Source organism: Aythya ferina (genome assembly GCF_964211825.1).
Source record: "Aythya ferina genome assembly, chromosome: 21".
NCBI lineage: Eukaryota > Metazoa > Chordata > Aves > Anseriformes > Anatidae > Aythya > Aythya ferina.
Window position 1 is genome coordinate 4600908 of NC_140319.1, and position 27393 is coordinate 4628300.

Below are 27393 nucleotides of genomic sequence, written 5' to 3' on the forward strand. Positions count from 1 at the left end.
GTTCCAGCCTGCCCCCCAAATTTAGGCTGGCTTAGGTGGGAGCAGAGCCTGTTAGAGAGGCTTCTGCAGATGTCTGACTTGCTTTTCATTCCTTCCCTTGCTAAGAGCAACATCACCAGGTGAGAAAACCCAGCAGGCAATCAAACGGCTCAGCCTCCACCTTGTCGGGAAACAAGGCTGTGCCGAGAGCGAGCGCTTGCTTTTTAGCCACAATCCTATAGGATCAGGGTTCTTGCAGTGTCAGGGATTTAAGATTTTTGAACTCCCCATCCCCCCCCCCCTTTTTTTTCCCTGCCTGTCTGAGCAGCTCTGGGCTCCCCCGGCATCACTTCAGCGCAAGGACCCGTCTGACACTACTTATGCCAGGTCCTGCCTCCCGCGCAGGAGAAGCAGTCTGCAACTTTTGCTGCTCCAGGCAGCACTTCATCTCTGAGCAAGCAGAGCCCTGCAGAGTGGATTTGGGGTAAGAGAGGCAACTTCTGAGGGAGGGAGGGTTTCCTAGCCGGCTTTAATGGAAGCTTGTTCTCTGCATGCTTTTTTTTTTTTGGGGAAGGAGGCATTTTAAAGGGAGGCTGTGGTCCTTCCCCCCACCCCCCCCCCCCTCCACCCTCAGGGTTGTCTTTTATAATTGATAAAAGATGAAAAGGAGTCCAACTTATGGTGGGGGATTTGCTAATTAAACTTCATCCAGTTTGTGTCCTTCCTGCCTTTTTCATTCTCCCTGGGACCTGCATGAGGGAGGCTGAACCAGAACCAAGTCTTTTTTTTTTTTTTTTTTTTTTTTTTTTCTGAGCTGTTTTTTTAAAACGATACCGAGAAGGGGGAGGAGGGGGGGCAAAAAAAGGCAAACCCACCCCCCTGAAACGACTCGTCGGGAGCTGCGTTTTTGCATCCTCTCTCCCGAAAGCTCTTCGAGGCAGGTGCTGGGCTCTGGTGCCGCCGGGCTGGTGCAGTTGTGCTGCAGTCCGAGCCCTGTGCTGAGCTGCAGAGCCTTTGCAGGAGCGCATCAGGACGCGCCGACCTGCTGCTGCTGCTGCTGCTGCTGCTGGTGCAGTGCCTCGGCAAGGGAAACTTCTGCAGCCCCCCCTCCGGCACCTCCACCCCTCTCAGCTCTCCCCAAACCCCCCCGGCACCCCACCATCACCTCCCCCAGCCCTTTGGGGGAGCATCCCGGGGAGGCCGGCGGAGCAATGCGCCCCTGCGGCTTTAAAGGCGCTGCGCTCTCCGCTTTTAGCCTCCTGCGGAGCCCGGCCTCGACCGCGGCCTCTCCGGCCTCAACGGGGGCTTCCCCCGGCCTCTTTGGGGCGGTTTTGGGGGTGTCCGAGCTCGGACCTCCCCTCCCCGCAGCCTCTCCCTCGGTTCCCCCTGCGCGCCCCCGGGGTGCGCGCTCCCGAGCCCGCGGGCGCAATCGCCTTCCCACGGCCTCCCGGAGTCCAACAGGGGATGCTCAGCGCAGCCTTTGCTCTCCTTACCCGAGCACAAGTTGTGTTTTTATCTTTTTATCTTTTTATTTTATTTTATTTTATTTTTTGGAGGCTCCAACGCCGCTTGTGTTGGCGGTGCGGGGCGTGATTGCGCAGCCGCGAAGCACAAAAATTCACCTGGATGCGAATGGTTGGTGGCAACTTGGGGTTTCCATACATAAAAACACACGTTTTTAACCGAAATGTGCCTTCCTGCCCACTCCGCAGGCTTGGTAACTGAATGAATGAATGGGGCAAGGGGGAAAAACTGCAGTTTGTGCAATTGCTGAATCTGTTGAAATAGTGGTGAAGTCAGCGGGGCTGAAGTCCCTGTAGGTCTGGATTTCAGCTCATACCCCACACTGGGGGAAGCTGCTCAGCCCGAGTCAGATCCTTGCTGCTGCTGGATGACATTAGCCGGGTCTGGAATGACCAAATATTTGACTTCCCCCTTTTTTTAGCGATGTCTCCTGACGACAGGAGGGGTGTTCTTGTCCCCGCTGGGACAGAGGCAATTACTGGTGTCTGCGGTTCTGTTTGAGTAGTAGTGTATGTTTATGTTGATTAGATCTATAACTGGGGTGTTTTTTTTTTTTATCTTGTGCTTGCACAAGGACTGGGAAAAGTCAGCCAGATCAGTAGGAAAGGTGAGCGTTGCCCTCGTCGCAGAGGAGGGAAGCTGGGACCAGAGCTTGAACTCTCAAGGTCACGCAACGCAAGCCGGTGGTAGAGGCGAGCCCCTCGGCACCCTCAGCTGCAGAGGCTTTTTTAAATTAAATGAAACCAGCAGATCTTCCATCAGAGCTCTCTGGCCTCGGTCCTGAAGACCCAAGAAGAGTCAGAGATGACGTAAGGACCAAGCCTTTAACTTTGCATGATGTAAATCAAGTGCTAAAGTAACTGAAAGCCTCAAATGGCTGCGATGCAGGCACTTTTTGCACCCTGCTAAGGTTGTTACTTCTGTTTTCCTTATGTCATCACATTAATGAGCAAAGATACTTCAATTCATTTGTGAAGTACTTAGGCATAAGTTTGGCATTTATAAAGGACCACTCGAATTGGTAGAATGGGACCAAAATCAAAATAACCGAGCTAACATCAGGCTTGGTGTAAATTGCCAACGGATAAGGAGTGATGGGGTGTTCCAAAATATGGGCACTGAGAGGGCATCTGTCGTAAAATCAGATCATTCTCTGCCTTTAAAACTGCTACTTAAAAAGCAGTGAAGTGCTCTGGAACTGAACAGGAGAACAGGCTTCACTGGAGTTGGTACAAGTGATAAAAGCATGAGAACTGTAGACACACAGCTAAATTTTCTGGAATTTGGCTTTTTGGAAGTCAGTATGAGAGCCTATTGGAAGGGCTTGCATTGATTCCTTGCAAACTTAGCACGATGACTGTACCAGATATAGAGAATAAGGATCATAGGGGACAAAAATGAGCCAAATTGAGGCTTGTGCCTTTCAAGTAGGAGTCCCTGTTCTGAAGTGCCATCCTACTGGGGCTTCTATTCAGGTGAAGTGTAACTGATTGCATACTGCCAAAAGCAAGGTAAGGGCAAAAACCCTTCAGTGCTGAGCAGTGGGAGGAGAAGTTGCAAAAGGTGAACCAAGAGGAGGGGAAAGGAAGGGGGGTGTGCTTGATGCTCTGCCCTACTACATCCTATGCTGCTCCAGGCTTTACCTGCCTGGGGAGGGATCCTCAGCACACAATAAGTCTTAGCTGGAGCTCACAGCACCTCGAGCACCACCCTAGACTTATGCTGGGTTGCTGTAGGCATAGCACAGGATAGATACCTAAAAAGAATGACTATAACAAGTCAATGTAGTGTAAAGCCTGACTCAGTATCTACATTGTGCTTCTGGAAATCTGAACTCAGCTGCAGCTAGTGAAAGACTGCTGTGGTTGATTTCCTCCTTCAATGCTGGTCTCTCTTCTGGAAAGCAGCTCTGTGTTTTTGACTGCCATATCGTTGCTGGAGTGGGTTTTAGCATTTTGGGCTGCCTGGGGTATTTGCCACTGCTAGAGGTGTCTTTATAGGAGCATAAAGTGTTTTGAGAAAGTACTGGCATTATAAAATGTAAGGAAGATTATTCCCAGTGCCTGCTCTTAGGGCTCATGAGCTTGCATAAAAATCTGTCGTACCAAATTCTTTGTGGTTAAGGCCAGCATTGCTACCAGAGCATCAGATTGCTCTGCTCTACTACATGCTTAATGAGTGGGACTGAAACGGTGGTTTGCTTGTGGATACCAATCCCCCATCATCTGTTTGCAGTGGCTGGTATCACAATAGTTAAAGACTGAGTCAAATGACAGCAGGTATTTTTGGAGGAGAAGGTCATGGGTTCTGAGTGGTGCCCCTCTGCAGAAAGCACACATCTTTTAAATAATTGGAAATGTCTACAGTTTAACTCTTGCTCTTGATGGTGCCGTGAAGTCAAATCAAATGTAGTATAGTGCAAATGTTGCTTATTTCCAAGCTGTGTGCGCTTCTTCCCCCAGGCCCCCTAATTAATGATATACTTCCCGGGTATTATGTGGCACTGCAGCAAATTTGCCATAAATTATTGCCTTCCAAGAGGTCTGGGTTGGAGCAAAGAAATAAAAGTGTTGTGAGGAAGGGCCCGCTGTATTTTACAAAGAGGGATTTAAAAATTGCTGCTGGACCCAAACTGGTGAGCCACTGGTAATGCTGGTTTCGGTGGGGAATATGGGAGATACACTTGCCCTTCCCGAATAACTGTGTCAAGCACTTAGCACTTCTGCCCATTTTCCCACTGACCTGAAAGGCTTGGAGTGGGGCAAGGGAGAGAGGCTGCTGCTTGCAAAACCTCTGCAGATTCATCCAGTTGGCTCTTGCACTGCAGAACCCGGAGCGATGGGGAATGCAGGGGGCGGAGGGAAGTGTTGGCTGTCTCCGTTGTGCAATGTGATGCACCAGTGTATTAAAAAGCCTTACCAGCTGCTGTAAATTGCTTTCTGCCCATCCCCATCTGACATGTGAACACAAGAATTCCCATGTGCCAGGAATCTTAATGGTTTTCCCCTCTACTTCTGTGCCTGGGCATAAATGTCCTTAAGATGCAATTTTTCCAGCTAAACCCTTAGAATTTCTAATTATGCTACGAGATCAGAGCTGCAGCAGGCTTGCCATTCGGTTGCCCTCCTTGTGCCTTTCCCCTGCTTTTCAGACAACTGATCTTTTGAGAAGGAAGAGTCCCTGCTGCTGAGTGAGCAAGAACTGAAATTTGGCAAATCTAAATGGGTTTGAATTTGCATCAATATTCTGCTGCAAGTAACTGTTTATAAACTGAGGGCAAAGCTTACCTCATCTTAAAAGCTTACGTGTGATGAACAGAAAGTACTCTGTTCTCGTCTTAAAGACCAAAATTGAGAAAGGTTGTGCTTATTGAAGATGCCCTTCATTTGGCTCAGCAGTGTTTGTGTTGAATCCTGGGGAGGGGGAAGGTCCCTGCCCCATAAAACTCGGCTGAGAGCAGAATATATTCAAGGGGAGCATGGATTTGGCCTTGAATGAGCTGTTGACCTTGAATTGTTGGTGAAAAATTTGAGGCCTAAAATACACGGATTGTAATTTAGCACCAGTCAGAACTTGTCAATACCTTTTTTAAAAGATGGGGAGTCAGCTGATTAAATGCACTTTGATTAGACGGGGGGGGGGGTTAGCTGGAGATACATCTTCAGCTGTGAAGGTCACTGTCAGAACAGGGGGAAAGTTGCTGGTTGGGGTCGTCCCCAAAGTGCTGCTTTGGCTCGTGTGGAGCTGCCAGGCTCAGAAATGCTTCCTCACACATCCCTGCTCCCAGGGGATGCCCGACTGCAACTTTACACATAGTGCTGAACACACTTCTTTGGGTAGAAGTCACTGCTGGGCTACTGCAGCAGTGCTGTCAGCAGCGGGGCATGCAGCAAGAGCCTGTGTCTCCTTCGTGCAGTGTCTGGAGGTGCTCGCTGTGCTTCAGAGCAACCTTTGGGTGGCTCCAGGCAAAGAGGGGCTTGGGGCAAATGTCCTTGAGCTGGAGGGCAGGAGGAGGCTGGGCACTGAGACCTCTCCCTGGATTAACCTGGGTTGTGCACAAGCTTGTAAGTTAGAACAGCGGGTTGCAGCCTTGAGGGGATGGACCTGGGGCTGAATTTCAGGACATGATCCTGGCTTGAGGCCTTCTTACAGAGCCAGTAAAATCAGCATCCCTCAGGGCAAAAGTGCTCTGCAGAGAAGCTGCGTAAATGAGGTTACGGCATGCTGAGGGTAAAACCAAGCAGGATCCTTGCGTACACCTGGTTTAAAGGAGTTTAAAGGAGGGGTGGTGCAAATGAGACCAGCTCCTCCTCGGAGGCTCGGTCCTATGGACAGGCGAGGCAGTCTGTCAGTCTCCAGTTACCCAATATCAGCTCCAGGGCCCTGGGTAGCTGGGGGAGAAGCGGAGAGGAGGGAGCACTTGGTGGTTTGCTGGCAAGTCACCCGCTCTTTGATGCACTGCAGCAAAAGCCCTATCTGAAAACTCTTCAGCGAAGGACATTGCAGGGAAGGGAGGGGGGGGGGGGACGGGACTGAAAGATGCTGCTGCCAGCACTGTGACAGCCAACCCCTGTCCTCTGCTCCCCTCGCAGTCATTTAGCAATTGAGTTGGCCAAGCCCGTTGCCCTGTGTCTGAGCAGGATGCAGTGTCCTTTCCCTGGATGTCCTTCAACTGCAACGAGGGATGGTCCTGCCTGTAGGCATGTCCCGGGGGCTTTATTTTCACCCTTCGGGTAACAGCCGGGATGAGGAAGCAGCAAAGCTCCAGGAGGTGAGCTGAACTTGGGGGACGAGCCGCCACCACTGCAGCATCTGCTCCGCAACTGCCTGAGCCAGGATGCTACGAGGTTCTGGGGACTGAAGTGACGGATGTGGCGCGTTACGTAGCAGCAGGGCTGGTGGAGAATGAGCGTGGAGCCGGGGAACGGAGAACTGCTGATGCAGTGCAGGTGATGCTTGGACTCGTGTTGCTGCAGCATGCGCAGGGTGTCTGGGCTGCACCGAGACAAACAGCGAGATAAATGGCAATTCATGCGTCCTATCTGCTGGGGATTGAATCTCTTCAAGTGGTAGTAGCCTTTTTTGGACCCCCCCCACCCCAATGAATATATGGCTGCTGCAGGGGAGGTGGGAGCCTGCAGGCCATGCTACCAGATGATCTGTTCTGCCCCTCTTAGGAGAACTGCACCCGGAGCAGCAACCCAAGGGTGGAAGAAGACCCCAATGCTTTGTTGGCCGGCTGCAGTCTGCAGAGGGCTCTGGAGTGCTCCCGAAGGAGATGTGAGCTGTCCTACGGTGCTGCTTCCACGCTGGACCCCTCGGCAGCACAACCTGCTAGCGGAGTAGCGTTTGGCCACATTGCTGTGGAAGGAGTTGCAAGAGAGTGTGGTAAGGGCTTAACTCCTTATACTATGCTCGTAATATTGCAGAGGTGGGGGGACATTTGCTTAGATGACCTTGTGTGGAGTTTCTGGCAACACAAGCAAACTTTTTATCAATGGAAAAGCAAAGTTTGGATGAGACTTTAGCTATGAGAAAACTTGCAGTGGTAGATTTTGCTAATTCTGACTGTTCCTGTACAACACTCGAGCTGAATATATCACACGACAAATGTATTTCTGCTGGTAGGTAGCATTCACGATATTAATGCTTAGCTGATGTTTATTTTCAGGCTCTTTATTTTAAGACACTTACTCAGCTTTACATGTGATGAGTGCTTCTGGTAACAAAGCTATTAATGCAGAGCCCGGTTACTGGCAGTGTTGGTGTGTTTGTTGTCTAAACAACTTGCATGGCACAATGTCTAAAAACAGCCCCTTGAACTGTGAACATGGCATTGGTATTCATGTGCCTGTGCAGCTTGATTTAAAGCAGGGCTCTTTATGTCCCAAGGGGCTGCAGTAGCAGCCAGGAGGGATGGGGACACTCTGCTTGCGTGCTTTCCAAAGCTTTGCTGCAGTTCTGGTCCTGATGACTGCTGTGTGCAGTGCTGTCTCGATGGGTTCAGAGCTGCTTTTCCCTCGGCAGGAATGGGAGGGGAATTTGGAGCAGGACTGATTAGGAGAAGCATTTCTTCCGTGGCAATTGTGTCAAGAGGAATCACAGGGCTGCAGCAGCGATAGAGGAAGTGTGGTGAGGCTGAAGAGCTGTCTGTTTTCACTGCTTTCCCTGTGTGTGAAGGGAGATGCTTGCTGCTGCTGCATGGGCTTCCCTCCTTAAGCAGCTGTGTGCCAGGCACCTGAACTGGACCCTTCCTGGCTGGCAGCTTCGTTGGCTCTACAGTTCTGAGGCATGCAAGAAAATAATTAATACCTGTGCTCTGGTTATCTTAAAAATGCAGAGAACAGAAAATTTTATGGCAAAAAGCTCTCTGCTCTCAAACTGCTTGAGGAAAGTGACCCTTTCCCTCTACCTGTGAACTGGTAGGAAAGAAATGGTGAGCTTCTCCCTGCTGCCCCTGAAGGACTCCTGGATTTGCACCCATCCTGCTGCAGCCCCTGGTGCCTGCAGGGGCCCTGCTGGAGGGCATTGCTGGAGGAGAGCAGGGCGATGTGTCCCCAGGACACGGTGACACCTCGGGGGCTGCTGGCTGCCTGTCCCCCGGCAGAGGGAGGCAGCAGCACGCCGAGTCACAGGCACGCAGCCTACAGCTGCTCTGTGCTCTGTCAGCTTTCGTCTAATTAAAAAAAAAAAAAAATCACTCACCGAGAAAGGCATTTCTCTTGCTGCTTAACGATAAAGCCTTTGAATAGCAGGGATTTGCTACCTGTAATTGCTCCGGCTAATCCTACCGGCAAGCTCCGTCCTTCACCTCGGCTACTGCTCTTAATTCAGTCCCTGTAGGATGTTTGACAGAGCAAAAGCTCAGGCTTGGTCTGTGCCTTTGGAAAGATTAATTGAATGAGTGAATTTGGAAGCATCTTCCATCTCTTTAAGAGGCAAAGGCATGCAGGAGATTGATGGAGACCCTACTCTCCTCCTTTTCTGAGGGAGGTAAGTCAAATATCGGTGTGCACACTGAGAAAGTGGTGGAAATACTAACGAACTCAGCGACCTGCAGTTAGCTCTAACCCTGTCCGAGGGAGCTGACCGAATAACTTAAGTTTCTTGCAACTCTGCTCTCATGATCTTAGGACAGAAGTCTGCCTTCTGGCATCCTGCATTTTATTTTTATTTTTTGTTTTATCTGTTGCTGGGACCCTGGCTTGCTGCTCTTCATTTGCTCCATCAGCTATTGTGCAGGATCCCTGAGCCATCCAGGCCCTGCCCTCGTGCATGGGTGCAACACCAGGGAGGAGAGATGGTCCTGGAGGAGATTAGAGGCTGGTCGAAGAGGCATCTGCTTCTTGGAGAAGTAATGTGGCTGCATCCTCTGTAGCTTTCTCTTCTGAGTCTGCAGAGACAGGATTTTACATTGCAGAAAAGCAGAATATGTCAAAGTGCTTCAGCACTGGTCTTTTGCCTGGCTGGGAGCTTCAGTGTCTCAGTCCATCTGGCACAAGTCCTTTCTAAGAGGGAAGATGCAAACTCTGTCACTGCGTTGAGGTGTAGCTGCACCTGGCACTTATCTCTGCATGCCTTGCCATGCGCAGCATCTGGCGAGCTGCTGTGTGTGTGTGTGTCCTTGCTTTAGTTTAGGAGGGAGAGAAAGAATCTTGGAGGAAAATGCTGATCTTGCAACTGGTGCATGTCTGAGCAAGGCCAGGGTGGATGGGGAGCTTGAGAGGTCAGATGCTTCAGTCGTCACTGCTCGGTGGCCCGGAACTTCATCCCTTGCTCTGTGCTTGAATTAGTACAGTTCCTTCTGCTAATCGCTCTGCCTCCGTTTCCTGTTTCTGAAAAAAAAAAAAAAAAAAAAGGGGAAATGTTCACAGGCTGTCGCGAGGACTAATTACCCACAAAATGTGCTGGGGGAGAGTTTACCGGCAGCCTTGGAGACCAGGAGCTTCTGGGAGATGATGCTCCTGGTGATATCCAAAGAGGTTTTTAGCTGTATAATGAGGCAGTGCATGGCTGGAATGAACCCGAGCTGCTGCACACTGATGGGGGAGGCAAATTGGCACGTGGTATGCAGTGCTGGCTGGTATTAGACCATCTGCAAGGTGGTCTTTCAAAAAGAAATCTCAAATATTATATTTCTCCCCTCTTAGGCAAAATATACCTGCACAAATGAATGCTGAGATAGCTATAGATGTATTTCCTTCCACCACATTCACTGACTGCTCGTCTCTTCAATCCCAGCGCCTCTGGCAGTTGTGGAACCGTGAGCACAGCCAGAGTGCTGCCAGCCAGGACACCCCGCCAGCAACACAGGGGTTGGGAAGGCTCGCTGAGCTCTGCAGGCTCCTGCCTCCTTGTGGCTTTTCTGTTCTTCTTGCCAGAGCTCCAGCAGCTTGTTTTGTTACTTTCTCCTTAAATGTGAGGCAAAAGAAAACCCAGAGCTGGCAGGTGTATTTGTTCTGTGTGACTTTTTTTTCCTCTGTTCTGAAGACCTAAGTTGTTTCAGGATGGCTTTGTTCCAGGGCAGTAGCTGAAAGTTGTGTTCATTTTCTACATAACTTTGTTTTTTAAGAAAATATTTATTAGCCCTGAAAGTACCGAGAACTCGATGGTTGCTGGCATTTTTTTGTCTGTTGGTATAGAGCTAAAACTTGCAGAGACCTGGAACATGAACTTAAAACTTAAAGCAAAACTTTGGCTGGACGTGATGCTCGCAGGGTGACAGAAAAGCAAGCATGGCCTGAGAGCTAGAAGGGACAGAAGCAGAGCACAGACTTCTTTAGGGGCTGCCTTTCTCCACTCAGTAACCAGCTAATTGAGGTATTTGCTTTTATATCAGACTCTCACTGTTAGCTCACCAAGCTTTTCATCTTGTTTGTTTTCTACTCCATTCTTCAATGAATGACAAATAAGAATGTGTTTTTATGCACAGGGCATAGGAAAGTATCCAGGCTGTAGGTGCATGTGTGATTCCCTCTGGAGACTCCTAAGTGTTCCTTAAACTGTACCAAGTTCTCCCAACCTTGCTTTATCTCCAAACCCTTGTAAAAATTCAGTCTCTGGTCACCTACTTTATCCTCTTTTCTGTCTCTGCACCTGTAAACAGTGATTGGGTTGCCAAACTATTGCATTTTCCATGCCGTTATTCATATTGTAAATCTGAATTAGCAATTTTGCAGCCACAGGAAGGACCCAGGTCTTTCTAATCCTGTATGTAGTTTCTGTATTTTTTATATATTTTTTATTTTTTAGCTGTCATTCTGCAAAAAGGTATGGGGATGGGGAGTGCTTGTGGGAAAGGTTTCTTTAAGCTTGTGGGAAATGTGATGGTCTAAGTAGAACCGACCATTGTGCTCCCCCATGCTTTTTCTGCCATGCTAGCTTAGCTTTGTGCTGCGGCATAGCAGACAGCTTCACTTTGAGCAGACCTCTAACATCCCCAACAGATGTGTTTTGTAGAGTGAAAGGGTTACTAAATGTTTCCTCAGTTTAAAGCGGACTTCACATTTGCAGTGTTTCAAGGGTAGCGGTGGGGGCTGTGCCTGCAGCACGCTTGCTGAGTGGCAGCATGCTCACTGCTGCCAGTCACTTCGCTCTGGCTTTATGCCTGTGCAACTGAAGGGACTTTGTCCCCATCTCATTAGCTATAATTAGCCTCTACAAAGTATGCATATACAGGCGTGTGCATCTGTGGCAGCCTTACTAGAAGACAGCTTACAGAGAAGCTATCTGCAAAGGAGCTGAGGAGAGCTGGACTTCTATCTGAGTTTTCAAGTCAGTGAGTCCATGACAGCTTGTATTCATCTGGCAGCCTGAGAGCTGCTTTGGCTGATGTTCAAGTTCCAGGTGGTTAATGTGTCTTAGTCTCCAGCCCTTATCCATCTAGCTGCTACAGGTAATAACTCTAGTAGTGAGATCACTGCAAGAGTGAAGGGATGACATGCTTAGACTCTAGTTGTCTCATTTCAGGTTCAGATGGTAGATGGAATGTGCTTTTGTGCTTGCAGACTATGGCAAATAAGGGGCACCTGAGTCAGGTTAGCACTCCCTCTCTGAGCTGACACTCATTGCTAACTGTGAATGCAGGCTTGGAGCTTGTGCACACAGGCAGCAAGTGCAGCTCTGAAGCGAAGTGTGTGGAGCTAAGCTGAGGGAACTTGTTCAAACATATGACTGTAGTTAGATGCCTTCCACACTTACTTGCAGCTGAAGGTTCCTGACTTAGGCTCCAACCAAGCTTCTTCCCCAAAGGAAGATGTAAAACAGGTTATTGAGGTTTGTCAGGTTTGTATGAAGACCTCTGGCTATGCTTAGCCATGTTTCACTTAGCCTGTGGGAAATGCTCATGAGATAAGGCCAAAGGGCTTGTTGAGTAGGCACAAACTCTTTATATAACAAATACAGCTGTGAATACAATAAATGCTGCTGTATATTGAGTATTTAGGTCCATTCCCAGGCCTCCGCTGCAATTAAGGAAGCTGGTTTCTCTGCTTGGCACAAGTGGACAGCTGCACTCACCCGCTCTGCTCAGCTGCTTTTGCAAGGGAGACCTCGAAATACATAATCTGGGAAAAGTCTGGATTCTTTTACCTCTTTCTCAGGGAATTTACCACCTGTATGTTAGTGACATTTATTTAAGGGGAGAGAAATCACATATTAGTGGCTTTGTCACAGACAATTTACATCAGTGTCTGTGAACCTGTCTCCGTAGTGGTAGTGTTGGTGGGAGTGGATGGGGAGTGGTTGGGACCTTAAAGGATACACTGAAATTGCTGTGATCCTCCACACTATCTGATGATGTTGTACCCTTGGTAGGCGAAGTGGTAATATGGTGCACTATGATGTCTTGGATGTAGGATGGAGATCAACAAGTTGGCACTCAGCAGAGAGGGTAAGTAACTTCCCTGTGTATGTAAATTTTTCTCTTCTGGCATTAAAACCTACTTCCAATACCTGTATATAACGCAAGTTTTTAATTAATGCATGATACTGTGATCAAGGATAACTGAAGACATGAGTTTAAACAAATCCACATTTGGATCATAGTTCCCTGGAGTCTGAGGATGGAAGGGATCCACTGAAGTAATCTGACCACTAAGCAGCAATAATTCATTCTGTTACTCTATTAGCTCGCTGGGCTGAACTAGAATGCCAGAAAGGTGAATCACCTTGATTTGAAGATGAAATAAGCCACTGTTAGCTAGGGACTGAATTTCAGTCCCTGATGTCTTGTTAAATCTTCTGTTTAGTTTGAGCTGGGTCTCTGGAGTTGGCCTTCAGCCAGTAGCTGCAGCAGCATCCAGTGCTTCTCACTGGGAAGAGGGTCCTGCGCTGTAATCAAGTTATGTCTGAAGGCAGCTTGGTTTGGCAGTAAGGGCACTGTCAGTGGGATGTGCTCAAGTGCTCCCCAAGTGTCAGTAGAGCCCTGAACTCTCAACAAGAGTAAGCAGGGTTGAAACTGCAGCAAGAATAGCTCAGCTGTTAGTTGCTGTTCCTGTGCTCTGGAGAGCTTTCATCAGCAAGGCCCATCCTTAATGAACTTTAGGTGTAATCATGGTTCTGAAGTGGTGGCGGCTCACATGGTGTAGAGGCAGCAGTTGCCCCTTGTATGGCAGGGTGCCAGTCTGTCTTCAAAAACTGTTCAGTCATGGTGCCAGCATGCCTGTGGGAAGCCTTGGATTGTTGGCTTCCAGATATGTGCCCTTTAATGAGGTTGTTCAGTTTAATTTTTCCATTCAACTATCAAGTCTCAACTGTCTGGGCAGTGCCCAGAATTCCCTTGTCCCTGTAGTAATTGGGAATAGGTGTGTATTTACAGCCGTTAATCTCCTTGGGGTATGTCAGAGGAATACCCACCTGTGCTTGCCAAATCCCAGGCATTTGGCTCAAACCTCGTGTTTAGAGAGAATTTCCAGGCCTGCCCTAACCTGTGGTGTTACCACAAGGCTAGCCCAAAAGAATTGATGTGCAGTGTGGAGCTGGCACAGCCACAGACGTGCACCTGGGGATGCTCCTCTCGAGCTGCAGCCTGTCACTTCATGCACACAAGGATAGAAATTCATCCAGGCTGTCTATGCAGCACAGTTCCCTCAGGCCACTTCTCATCTACCTACTTATTGCTCCCTTCTTTAAACCTTTGGTTGGTTGGGTTACCGAAACCAGGTCTGGCTGGACTCTCTTGCTGAGTGGGGGCCCTTGATGTCTGGTGGAAGCTTAGGAGTTTGTAGCGCTTCCCAAATTGGGGATATGGTCAGTTGTTCTTTGTGAATATGCCAGTAAGTAATGACAGAGTTTTGATGCTTTGGCAAACCATAGCCTTGGTAAAAAAAGAGACACTGGTTATCTCTGCCTGATAATCCAGGCAGAAGCCTCCTTTTCCTTCTATATTCATCCTTTTTCCTGTGCTGAGAACGGAAGTGTTTTCCCATCCTTATCACTCCAGCCAAGAGGACTCTGATGAATCTAAGGGACAGCAGTAATCACCCAGGCTGGAGCCTGTTTTCTAAACTTTATTCCTGCTTCTGTTCCCAGAGTAGTTAACATCCCATCTTTCTTCCTAACTTTCAGATACAAACAAGGAGGCTGGGCAGCATTGTATTTTCTAGTGTTGGGGAAGTAGTAGCTCAGTTAAGCTTGATGAAGTTTTTGTTTAGCTTGCGAAGGACACTGCACACTTTCTCTGAATGTTTCTGAGATCTCAAAGCCTTTGCATTTTTTTGAGCAACTACAATCATGTCTACAGCTTCTTCAAAACTACAGCAAATTTTGAATTTCCTGACAAAAACTCAGACTTCAAATGGCTGCATGACACATCTCAGAGATAATTGCTCCATTCATCGTTAGATCTAATTACAATCAAATCTGCATCATGAGTGATCTCTGTAGGCATCATTTGGATATCAAAGTTATACCCCAGCTGGGTCAGACACTGAAATTCCACTAGATCATCTTAAATCTGAAATAGTTTTATGTTTTTAGTGTTCAAAACACTTCTCCAAACCGAGAAGCTCCACTAATGTTATAGTGAGCACAGTAATTGTGTGGCCTTTTAAGACTTCTTTCTTTTTTTGTGGTCATGAAATGTTTTTTTCCCCCTGCTCATCTCCCTTTCCAAGTCTGTCTTGTCACCCTAGTGCTTTGACTTATTAGATCTGTTCTTTGTGGCCTGGCTTTTCTCTTTGAAAGCTGAACAATTCCCTCCTTCATCTTGATAGTGTTTATAGACTCATAAAACATCCTTCTTGCTCCTGTCATTTTCTTTGACCTAGAATGTATGTTGAAGGTAAATTTCTCCAGACCCTCTAATTACAATTTCCGCTTATACCTATTTTTTATACTGTATATCATATTATAAACTGTATTTCTAGTGACTGAGCTCTTTCTAATTTGATTTTTGTTTCCAGTAGCTCTGTCTCAGTGAGTTACAGACAAGGGAGTTGAACTATTTTTATAGGATGTGGCTGGGGGGGAATCTTTGACTGGAGACTTGAAATACTGCTAAATTGTACTAAATGAGTCCACCTCTGTATCACTCTGAATATCAGGAAGTGGGAGACTCTGAGTGCCTCTGAGCAGTGTTTAGTAGGATAAAATCAACAAGGTAGAGTTCTTTTCAATATATAGTTATATACATCTTGGTGAAGCTATTACGTGCTGCATGGAGATTTATTAGCCTCTGGAAAATCACGCTGAAGATCTCCCTCTGCAGAAGGATAAGGCTGTGGTTGTGAGGGGTGGTGGGTGGAAAAGCAATGTTATTTCCTGGGCTGCAAAGAGCTCTCCTCTCTCACCTTCTAAGGAAAAGAGGCTGTTCAGTTGTTTCTTATTTGAGACTGCTCACCTTGGTAGCTCGAGTAAGGTGGGAATAAGTGTTGGAGTCTCTCACAGCAGCCCTGCTGCCTTCCTGGGCTTGTGCTGCCCCGAAATCAGGATCTGGCCCTGCAGCTTTCCTAATACAGAAAAGTAAATGTGATCACGCACTGATACGAAGGTGAGTTTCAAAAAAAGTCTGCATTATGTGAGAGGGGTGGAGGCTGCTGCGGTTGTCTCTGAAGGGCTTGTTATTAATTAGGTGTGTGCACAGCTCGGGAGAGGGAGCGAGGTGCCTGGGCCTCCTTCCACAGCCTCCCTGCTTGTGCCCAAATTGGTGCTGGAGATGAGGGGACACATTTGGGGTGGGTGGGATGGCACAAGGAAAGCCTCTGGACCCCGACGGCTGGGTTTTCATGCTTCGAGACCTGACTTTCTGGTGTCGCTGCCACAGCACGCATCTCAATATTTTTTCTCTGATTAACAGAGCCTCCAACGTGACTGAAGTTGTGGGTTACGTTCCTTTGCCAGGGAGAATCCCGGAGAAATCCTGCGTTCTTCCTCACGTGGGATCCCGCCAGAGAGAGATGAAATGCAGCCCTCACAGCGCTGCCCACGGGTGTCATCTGTGTCGGCGGCGATGGGCGATGCCACCATGGGGCATCCAGGCCCCACGTGGCTCCATAGAGCCCGGCCGCAGCGTGTGGGGCTGCTGAGGCAGGGCAGGCTCGGGGAGAGGCTTCCTTGGGGCTTGTCTGGGCTTGTCCAGGCCTGAGCCTGCCTCTAGCTGTGTGATCACAGGATCCCAGATCACGGATCTGCCCCCAAAAGCTCGCAGCAGGCCCAGAGAGCAGCGCCCTGCGACATCTTGGTGCTCCTGATTGTCTCCTTTCCTCAGGTGAGCTCAGCCCGGTGTGTGTTTGTGTGTTGTGTCTGTCTGTCTGTCCTCCGGTGCTGGCTGCCTGCTGTTGTGTGCAGCCTGCCTGTGGCTGTGTGGGGTGGCGGGGAGGTGGTGGTGGTGGTCTGGGCAAAAATAATCCGAATTTAGTGTCTGGAGGTCCTCGGGCTACACGGGAGCACTTTCAGGAAATGCCCTCGCTGCTCTGTTATCGGGGTGTGTGGGGGGGTTTCCTTTAACTTCTCCCGTTTCCCCTTCTGTAGCCCCTTTCCTTCCTGCAGGCATGTAGGTTGGTACCGGGGATGCTGATGAGTGCCTGGGGTCTGAGGGATCCCACAGGAAGATCCAGCACCCCAAAAAGCAGCCGTGTGCTCGTGCTGCCTGCGTGCTGCAGCCGTGCAGGGGAAGCTGAGGATGCTCCATAGCAAGCAGGGGACGGGGCATGAGCAAGCAGGGGGGGCTGGGGAGTTGCCTGACCTCTGCATTCAGGTGCCAAGGTAGCTAAGTTTGTGTGGGACCAGCTGCCTGAGCTGCCTGTGGTTTGTCCTGCACTTACAGGGGGGAACAAGGAAGCTGAGTGCTTTATGCAAGTGCTTTATGCTGCCTGCAGGCTGCTGACAGCTGTACCCCTTCTACTTAGCACAAACTATCCTCTCCATCCTATTTCCAGTGCTCAAAAAGTTGTTTCCATTCATTTTGTAACAGAAAGGATAAATACGTGGGGGAAGAAAGCTCCATTTTGCTGTCTAATTTTGTTCCTCCCTGTTAATGCCTCCTGAACACTGGCAAAGTGAAGCTGGGCAGTACCTGTGCCTGGGTGCCTTGTGCATCCCTCACCTGCTTGCCATGGGGTTTCAGGTGTCTGTGCGAACTGCCGGGGTGTTGTCCAGTATCCAGGTAGCGATTATGTTACACGGGAGGTGAGTGCATGTCTGAAAGTGCTAGCTCAGGTAAGAGTTGAAGAAGACACAGAGTCATTTCAGATCAGAGGTAAGCCAGTACCAGTCCACTAGAGCTAATTCCAGGTACCCTGTCTGCACCAGCCCAGACCTGGGCTCCAGGGTTTGGTGTTTTCCCCTTCTGCCTGTCAGGGGCATTTTAGGTGGGGTGGATGGATATGAAGTTTTCCTCTGTATTTTGAAGACAGGATCATGCTTACCTTTTCCATCTATGATATAAAATTTATGAATTTGTAAATAGCTTAGCCCCTCATACGTGCTTACCGTCTGTTTTAATATTTTATGCTGTAAATGCCAGTGTTTTGGAGTTTCCACTTACTGAGGGAGAGTGTTACTGAGGGTGATTATTGACCTCAAAACTTTTATGTTACGTGCTTTTTATTTTTTTCCTAAGTAGACTAGAGGTAAGGATTATTTTGCAGGACCTGAAAGTAAACACGTAATATTTGGTTATGATTGCCATTCTTTTCTTGTGACTGCTCTGCTTCTTACATTGGCAACCAGTAACGTTAAAGATGAATCATCCCAGCAAAGTTAGACTGCGTGCAGACTGACATACACAGGCAGGCAATTGCAGGGAGCTTCAGATTGGTCCTGTTAACCCTCTGACACCGACAGTACTGGTGAGGATGCTGATGAGACATAATCCACGCAGCTCTCCTGTTTCTTGAGGAGCTTTTAGTTGAGCAGTATAATGTATCTTGGGAGGGGGGAATCTAGGGCTCTGCTTCAAGCCGAGCAAAGCCACATACACTGTGAAACTGTGTTGGCTTTGTGAATTGACCTACTCAGCCTAAATCCCAAATGGGGGGAGGCAAAGGACTCTTAAATAGTAGGAGGCTCCTTTTCTCTTTGCCACTTGCAGCCTCTACACCTGACCTAAGGATGCTGAGTGCAGACAGCTCTAGTGGCCACACTTCACTCCAGTCATTGCAGTGGCTTGTCAGCAAGAGAAAGCTGGTTCACTTATTTCAAGTAGCTTCAGAAAGCTGAAGCACCAAGGAAAAAAACAATTGAGGGACGAATGATGTTGGAGCAGTAACGTGAGGTTAAAAGCACTGCCTGGGAAACTGCACTGACTTTGGTGGTGAAATGCTAGGGATGCTTTTTGCTTTGTCCTTTTGACTCCATGTGGAGATTCTCTAGCACTAGTTTTGTGCATTTGTGGGACTTTTTACCATTCTTCACTTAGTCTGACAAAAATATCTATGTAAACACAGAACTACAGGTAGGTTTTAGGTAGGGAGTTTGAAACTATGAAAATCTCTCCTTAGCTATTCTGATAACACTCATGTGGCAACAATAGCTTATGAATTGTCTATTGCTGCTAACTGACCAGTTGTTCTCTAATATTCTGTTCTGTTTTGAACTTTTGTATCATGGAGGATGGATGGATAAGCTTGTAATATAAGTGACAGGATCATACTGTCAATGAGAAGGGAATGGGGTGTCAGCAGGGCAGGCCAGGAAAACAGCACACACTTTTCTTGTTTTGAAGCATGGGGGAACTAGAGGATTTGCTTTTAGTACAGATTTTGAAAAATCTTTTCCTTGCGCTCACACTCTGATTAAATGAGAAATAAAACTGCTTTCTTGGTGAGATTTCAACCCTCCTTTATATTAAAACAAAGTTACTTCTATCTGCTCTCTACAGCTGGGTGGAGAAAACTTCTCAGCAGGATTCCTTGTGTGACTGGGGATCTTTCTGAGCATATGAAGAAACTTGCTAGTCCATTATGTAGGCACGTCAGTGTTTTCTTGCATTTGGAAGGTAAAATACAAGTAGTCTTCCAGTGACTGGTACAGACCATCTCTTACTGGAAACAAATTAATAACACACGAGCCATTGTTTGTTTCCAGACAGACTCAGCTGAAGGGGCTTACACAACTGTGGGACTCTCCCCCCAGCCTTTAGTTCATGTGCTTTTTTTCTATTTGTGTTTGAATGTATTGTAGGAGCAGTGACCAGACATCAAAACTGAGCCCAGTCCATCTGAAGCAATTTTCTGCCTGAAACAAGAATCCTTTACCCAGATAACAAGCGAAGGCTTTGGTAAGAATTATTGTACACAATTTTGCTGCTGAACAGCAATAACAATATACTGCTGAAAAGTGAGTCTGAATCTTTCACTGGAGCCTTTCTGTAGGTGTTCTCTGTTAGCGATATGTGTCTGGTGTTATTTCCCTTACAAGGGAAGCAGCTGAGATGCAAGACTCATACCCTGCACAGAACATTGCAGCGCATTCGTGACTGACATGCGTCTTACAAGGGCTGATGGTCTTTAGTGCAACTGTGTTAATTCCTGATAGTCCGTGCCAAGTGTTGCTAAATGCAGGCTATGTTTATCTCAGAAGCCACCTGAGGACAGAGCTCGATGCAGGAGCAGTGTCTGGCACTGCTTCGGTGCCTTTAAGCCCTGGATGGAGGAAATGTGGGGTGGGAGGATGTGCTGCTGGGGAGCATGCTGAGGGTAACTGCCCTTTTACCAGCCTTGGTGTCAGCATCTGTGCAGATGGGAGGGCAAAATAACGTGCTGAAAATAATCCTGAAATTCACATCTTCCTCCTCTCTATTCCCCCATGCTTTGGCAGTGCATGGGGAGCACCTCTCAGCACGGAGGATGATGGCAACAGCAGCCCGTGCATGGGACTCTTCTGGAGTCCTCTGGCTGTTGTGGTGGGCAGCTGACTGGCCGTGCTCATCAAAATCTGAATTTCCCTAATGTGGCTGGGCAAGGCGAGAAGCAGTGAGGGCAGCAGACCCTGTTCTGACACTCAGCCTCTTGCCCTGAGGCAAAGATACACAAATCTCTGCCTAGACCTGAAGAAAGTAAAAAGGCAAGTCCAGAAGGAGTTTCTTTAAAGATCCCTCAAAATCCTGATAGAGGAGGAGCTTAACAAGCAGGAAAGGCAGAAGTGCTGTGACAGTAAAATCTGCTGTGAATCATGCTGGCAGTGTCCCCTCTGCCCCAGCAGATTGAATTGCAGAGGAGGGGCAGGTCAGGAAGTTCTTGGGTTCAATAACCTCATCTTTCCCAGGCCCATCTGGGCTATAAAGCCACAGGCTTTTTTGAGTGGCAACCCTGGGGTAAGACATGGGGCTGCAGATGGCTGTTGACTCCAGGTTTATGATCTGTGGCTAATGTTTGTGCACTGCTTGGTTAATGACTCATGCATGCACGCTTAGGTGTGGTGTGCAGTCCTGAGAGCTGCGGTGCGCTGGACTCTGCCCAGGCTTCTCCTGCCGTACTGAATCAGCAAGACCCCTGAACAGCCTGCTGTGCTTAGCTGCTGCAGAGTGGAGCCCATTAGGGAAAGGAAAAACCTCGCTGCCAGGAGCTACAGCAGCGTTGGACAGAGCTATTTTGTCCAAGTCACCGTCGAACACCTCCTGTGGCATGTCTCCACAGAGATGAATGCGGCTCGTGTAGCTGTGGGAGCTGACACAGCTGCTAGCAGAGCTGTGAACTGTTTGGGTAAGCTCCAGAGTGACAACTTCTTAAAGCCCTTGTCGAAGATGCTAGACAGGGAGAACCGATGTTAATTGCATTTGACAAATGACCGCAGAGCAGGTTTAACAGAACATTTCTGCTGTTAACAGTGCTTCTGCTTAAGCCTTTGGGTGATGAGGTTCAATTTGTAAGGGTTTTGTTTAAGTTAGATAAGCTTTGGGGGGAGCATTGTTTAAAGGAAAGCAGACAGATAATATGCAGAAGGTTTAATGAGTGAAACATGAAGGTGGATCTGCTCTTCTGGTAACAATTGCTAGCCGCTCCTCTGACCAGTGAGGCTGGACTGTTTTGAAGAGCTTGCAGTCAAAGCTAAGATGTGGCTGTTGCTCATCTCTGAGAGCTTGTTTGCGAAAGAGGAGGTGGGGGAGAAAGGTAATGAAAGCTTCATTAAATGTTATTTGCGGGGGGAAGAACAGGATATACTAGAAGGCAGAAATCAGTGAGCTTTTTTGCTTCATGTAAAAAGTGAAGTCAAAGGGAAGCTGCAATGAATCACAGAGGGGTTTGGCTTGGAAGGGACCTTAAAGCCCATCCAACCCCCTGCCATGGGCAGGGACACCTCCCACTAAATGAGGTTCTTCAAAGCCCCGTCCAGCCTGGCCTTGGGCACTGCCAGAGATGGGGCACCCCCAGCTCCTCTGGGTAACCTGTTCCAGTGCCTCACCACCCTCTGGGTGAAGAATTTCTTCCTAATATTTAATCTAAATGTACCTGTTTCGAGACTAAAACTCTTACCCTTGTCCCATCACTTCACTCCCTGATAAAGGGTCCCTCTCCAGTTTTCCTGTAGGCCCACTTTAGGTACCAGGAGGCATTCTTGTCTTTAAGCAAGAATGAATTATTTGCCTCTGTTATGAAGGAAGGCACAAGTCTAGGGTATTGTGTGTGGATAGGGTGAGAGGGGTTCCACTGCACAGTATGTAGAGAAATTCAGCGAGGTATATGTGAATTCCACAGCTTTATCTTGTTTTGATGTGAAGATTTAATATTGCATGAGCCAGTGGGATTAGCCAGGCCCGGTGAGAACTGCAAATAAAGACTCATTTGGGTGAGATGTGGTAGATTTTAAATGTCATGTTTCTTAAGGTGTGGGAGGAGATGGTTACCACTAGATTTTCTTCAGAGTATCCTTAACTGCACCGTGTTTTACAGCATTTGCGTCTGTATTTCTTGATGGATGAGGTGATTTTGGCTGACAGACACAGCTGTCCTGTAGGTCTTGGTAATGTAATAACCTGGACTGCTGCCTCAATTTTCCCTGCTATATGTGAGAGGTTTTGCACTTCTTGGAGTGCAGAGAGGTTTGTGGAAAGGAGATGCTGAGAGCAGATCTGGCTTCTGTCTGCAACATGATCCCGGGGCTACAAAGCTACTGCTTTTCTGCTTGTCATCTGCAGTAAGGCCAAGCCTGCAACCCCAAAAACTGTTCCTCTGAGCTGAAATTAGGAGGGTCAGGCATGCAGCAGGCCAGGACTACTTTATTCCTGTCACTTTATCTGCTGCTTACCTATCTTGTGCAATTTTTGCCTGTCTGATTGTGTTTTCCAGAAAGGAGCTGGTAGCGTTTGCCTCTTCTTTTTCCCTTAGTTCTGCTTTCTTTCAGACAGCTCGTGACTCACTGCAGAGGTATTGTCCCATGTCTTTATTAGCAGCGAGGCTGGCCTGCAGGAGTGGTGGCAGGAGGTGGGGTGGAGTCGCAGCTATATCAGAAAGCCGGAACTGTCGGAGCTTGCAGCGAGCTGGAATTCTGAAGCAGGTGCTTGCACCTCCCTGGGACCGGCGCTCACCATGCCTGCGGTGTCCCAGACCTGGCATCGGGAAGCTGGGGTCACTCGGGAGCTCAGATGGACTCTGGGCACCACTGCCAGCTGGACCACCTACTGCAGAACTGCAAGGAGTCGGTAAATCTCTCTCCTACCTAGGGTCCTATCAGTGCATTTCATAAGGAAAGTTTCTGCTGTGTGTGTTGTTTTTTTTTTAATAGGCAAACGGTAGCTGTTAAGCAGTTTGTCTTGTACTTGGGATTATCTTCCTATGGGGAATTTGAGGATGGGAGGAGAAGGAAGTGCCAGGAAATGTCTGATAATGCTGCATAAGTGTTGCAGGGACTCAGTCTAGAAGCATTTTCTGGCCAACTCATTGGCGTACCCCAGGTGTTACAGTAGGAGACAAATAATCAACAGTAGTTCTGAAAACTTGAGACTAACCCAAAATCTGCATATTGTCGGACACAAATCAGCCAATTTATCAAATGTGTTATCTTAAAAAGGGAAACCTTTAGCTTACAAGTCAGGAAAACTACTTGGAGAAGCAATGGAGAAGTATGATGTTTCCTCCCCTACCTGAAGGTTCAGAATAAGAACTCCAAACAGCTTTGGGAGAATGGACAGAATTTATTCTTGTTCTGCAGCCACTGCTAGAGTGCTTTATATATAGCTTTAAGATTTTTCTCTGCCATGCCAGTTCACCCTAGTAAGCAGAGCAGACTCAGCTGGACATAACTTCTGATTCTGTGGTGTAGAAGCGGGCAAGGTTGATTAGAAGAGCCTGCACAAAAGTGAGCATCCTGATCTAGTTTTAACCTAGCTTTTCTTTAAATAGGCAGCTGAACTGGCTGGTATCCAGAAAGATTTAGGTTAGAAGATACTCCTGAAGTTTGGAAACTGGCATTTAATCTTTTTTGTTTTATTTTTTTTTTCCTGTTGCTGGGTTTCACCCACCAATTTCACAGCCGAAGCTTCAGCTGTGCTTTGCCTTAAAACAGGAAGCACTTGAATCCCCCAGTGATAGGATCTGCTTGCATCAGGCTTCCAGCAGGAGAGGCTTCAAACTTCAGAGAAACCTTGTGTAATTCTTCAAGTACTAGCTCAAGGCTTGTGAGTGGGTCAGTTGCTGCTTAAAACTCCCCCTGACAAAAGGAGGATGACAAGGCAGGGAGTGAACTTGAAATAAATGTGCCTAGTGAAACGCAGCTTATGGTATCACATAGTTCAGTGATGACAATGATTTCTGCAGATCTTACCTGACAGGACTCTTTACCTTTCTTGGAATGCAGTATTTCCGTAACAGGAGAGAATTTCTGTCCTCCACACCCATCAGCTTGTTTTTATAGCAGTGCTTTCTGTGTGGGCTAACTCCGTGTACTGTTATGTGATCCACCAAACTCGTTTCCTGCTGCTTTGTCACCCGCATGGTGACAGTGAGATCACTGTAAACTGAAACAGGTCTCGTGTTATCTTCTCTAAAGGGGAAAATCCCCTTAGGAGAAGCTGGTGATAGCAGGACAACCCCCAGCTGAGATCTTTGGGTACCAGGAGCAGGACTCCATGGGTTAGACCTGAGACATTTGTGTCTAAGATGCTGGCCCCAAAGCATCTTTCGCTGGCCCTGTTGTGCTTAATTTTTGGTGGCTCAAAAAAGTTTTACAGTCCCCCAGATCAGGTAATTCTGCAGTCTCGTTCCTCCCCGGAGGAGGATGAGATGTAGTCTCTTCCTCTTCTGTACCTGATTACTTTGGTCTCCTGTAGCTGTGCTTGTCCCTGACCTGGTAATTGCCTTTGAGATGGTCTGTTTTGTTCTGATCCTGGTGGGAAATGTTGGAGGGACGATTAGGTTATTGTTTAAACAAGATAGCTAGTTCCAGAGCGGGACGGACGCGTTTTCAGGGCAAGAAGGTAGGGACTGCTGTCAACTCTTGATTTTGATGTTTTAGAATTGTTTGCTTTTTTCCTCAGGGTTAAAAGGTTTACAGTCAAGAAGTGACTTGTTAATTAATCGTTGCCATCTCCTGGGAAGCAGGAAGCGGAGCCCTTGTTCTGTTATCACGATGCCTGGTGGGTATCTGTTCTCTGCCGTGGTGTGTGATTGGTGTGCAGTTACTGCACTTCATTTCACCTTTGCCAGTCATCTCTGATAGCATACAGAGGGCTTGAGCTCTCCGTCACCTCCACTGCTCTGCTGTAAAACAGAAGCCACTGAACTTAATCTAGCGACTTGCAATAAACCCAACAGGTCTGTCCTGAGTTACTGTATGCAAATGCTGGCCATTCTGAAGATTCAGCAATAGCCAGGAGTTCAGGATTTTGACATCTGTTTCTCACTTGGAGGCATTTTTTATCCCTGCCTTTCAGCTGTTGCTCTTGCCTTCCTTTGCAAGATGGCAGCTTTGTGATAGCTGTTGGAGGATGAAATGAGAACAAGACAGAATTTAGTGTCTTGGTGCTCCATCTTGCTATCCAAACAAACCTATCTTGCTTGAATTTCTGGTGTTCCTAACTAGATACATTAGGAAGAAGGGAAGGCGTAGATGTCTTGGAACATGTATGTGTTAGAGGCTGCTGAAAGCCAGTGAGCTTCTAGCCATGCAGCATGCTTTACCTTTATATTGCAGTGTTGCACAAGAGACCCTAGGAGTAATAACCTGCTTTTGAGGCTATGATGCAAGAGCTGAGGAATTGCTTTGCCCTGAAGGCTGCCTTCCAATGTGTTCACATGTTTCCAGGAACTGAGGACTGCAGGAATGCTAGATAACACCACGTCTGGTGCATCTCAGGCTGTTCCACATGTATAATAGGAAATTCAAATGGCTTTAATACAAGTGAGTATTGGTTCCTTTTTTTCTTCTGTTTTGCAGATAGTTGTGTTTCCAGTGAGTTCTTCTAACACCATGCATGACCTAAGAGCAGCGCTGTGCATTCAAGTGAACCCACCTAGAGTTTAAACAGTCCTGTGTCCCTAAACTATTAAGCATCTGGAAACACTCCAGTGGTCCATTGTCTTGCCTGAACAGTGTTGTGTGAGACTTGGGAACTATCTGAGATAAAGAAGGATTGCAGACATGTAAGCTGGGTTTATCTTGTTAATATTTGTAATGCTTAGAAGTTTTGAGACTGGGGTTAAGGAACAGGATATCTGTCAATTTAGGGGTTTGAGCCTCTTCTCCCTGGAGAGCTGTTTCCTTTAGTGCTGCTTCAGTTACTTCATTGACTCCTTGTTTGTCCCCAGACTCTTGTCTTCTGTGAATGAGAAGAAAGGAGGAGACCGAACAGCTCACCCTAACTTCTCTCCTTGTGCGATGCCAGCTGTGAGTGTTTCTTTGGCAGTGTCTTAGCTGGTTGTTGTGAGCAATAGTTAAGGAAGCAATCAGCAAGTATACTGCCCTAGAAGTGCTACACATTGTTGGGCCTGCTTCGTATCTCCCTGGCTTGAGAGGTGGATGGGGATCCGGGCTGGGATGCTGCCCAGATGTGCTGTGTTCATTGGAGCTTGGGTTGCCTGATGGAGCAGAGAGCTGACATGAAAAATGCTGCGGGATGCTTGATGTGGTGACTGCATCAGAGATGAGATGAAGAAAAGAAGATAAACATGTTGCAAGTTGCTTTGTTCTTCCTTTGTCCTTTCCACATGCATTTTTCAAAAAATAAAATTCCAACTGTCATTAGTAATGCTGCAGAAATACAACATTAGGTACTGGGAGAAGAGCCTGCTTGTAGGAAGAGCTCATCTGAGTAATGACAAGCTGGCTTTAAGCCCAGCTTGGGGAAAACTCACCTGTCGTCACTTTCTCCTGGCTGCTGGTCGGCAGCTGTATTGCAAGTACATGCATTCAGGAACCCAAAAATGTAGCTGATCTTTCTGGGGAAGAGTTAATTAGGTTTTAATGATGCAATGAGACATTTGATCTTACATCCTCTGAGTAGGAGGGAGAGGAGGAGGATTTGAGGGGGGGGGAAAAGCAAGTCTAGGATATCTGATCAGTTCTGTAGAAGGGAATGTAAGAGCACATCCACCTTGGAAGAGGGAAAGACCTCACCCAAACACTGTTTTAAAATTCCAGTATTCATGTAGAAGATAAGCTTTCATTAGTTTTGATTAAATTAAGTTGGCTTTGCTTTATGCCCTGTAGCCCTCACTGACTTGCCTGAGTGTCGTGATCCAGGGGCATCACACCTGCAACACTGACTTTGCCCACACTTCTGTATGCCTTCTTTTTTTCCAGACACAAACATAATTGCACCAGTTGCAGGGAGTCATGGAAATCTATGAACTGTCTGGCAAAGCTCTGCACTCAGAAGATAATGGATGGCCAGAAGGGAGCAGAGTATCTTTCTGTTGTGAGTCTTCTGAAGCTTCATCTCAAGCCTTTGCAAGGGTGTTTGACGTGAGACAAATGTTTTGAGCTAGTACATCAGCTTTCCTGATAAACTGCTATTTTTGATGGCTTTTGTATGTATTTCATTTTTAGGTTTATTATTTGTAATGTATTTCATTTTTAGGTTTATTTGTCATAGAGCAAAGGTAGACATCAGCCCTAGAATTTTGGGGAGAATAACAGGGTGCAGTTGTTTTGCTTTTTAACTTAACTCATTACAGGTAATAAGAACAGCTTAAAAAAAAACAAATACTGAAGGATTGCCATGAAGATTGCTGCAAAGAGTTCCCCTGAGTATCCTGTGCAAGTGCCCTGTCCCACAGTGTCACTGCTCCTTATTGTCTGAGCTGGGTGTTGGCTGAGTGGGAGTGATGTTTGAGTGGCTGGAATGTGGCTGGGTCAAATACATGGGCCTCGCTCTGTCTCACCCTATAATTCCTGAGCAACTTCACTTGTGTTAATAAAGTCATTGGCCTTGAATTCCTGTCTATAATGATGTTCTGTATATAAATTTGGAGTGGTAGTGCTTAAACCAGGAAGGTGGCAGTGACTGTCTGAACA

The 27393-nt window shown here is 47.5% G+C and overlaps 1 long non-coding RNA gene across 1 annotated transcript; it reads left to right on the plus strand.

Moving 5' to 3' along the window:
- Positions 1–16102: 16102 nt before the first annotated feature.
- On the plus strand, positions 16103–27312 carry LOC311422160. Its single transcript, XR_014685208.1, has 8 exons — positions 16103–16210; positions 19126–19222; positions 20357–20645; positions 22331–22582; positions 24416–24514; positions 25072–25278; positions 25686–25764; positions 26680–27312. It is a non-coding gene; the product is annotated as an uncharacterized lncRNA (long non-coding RNA).
- Positions 27313–27393: the final 81 nt, after the last annotated feature.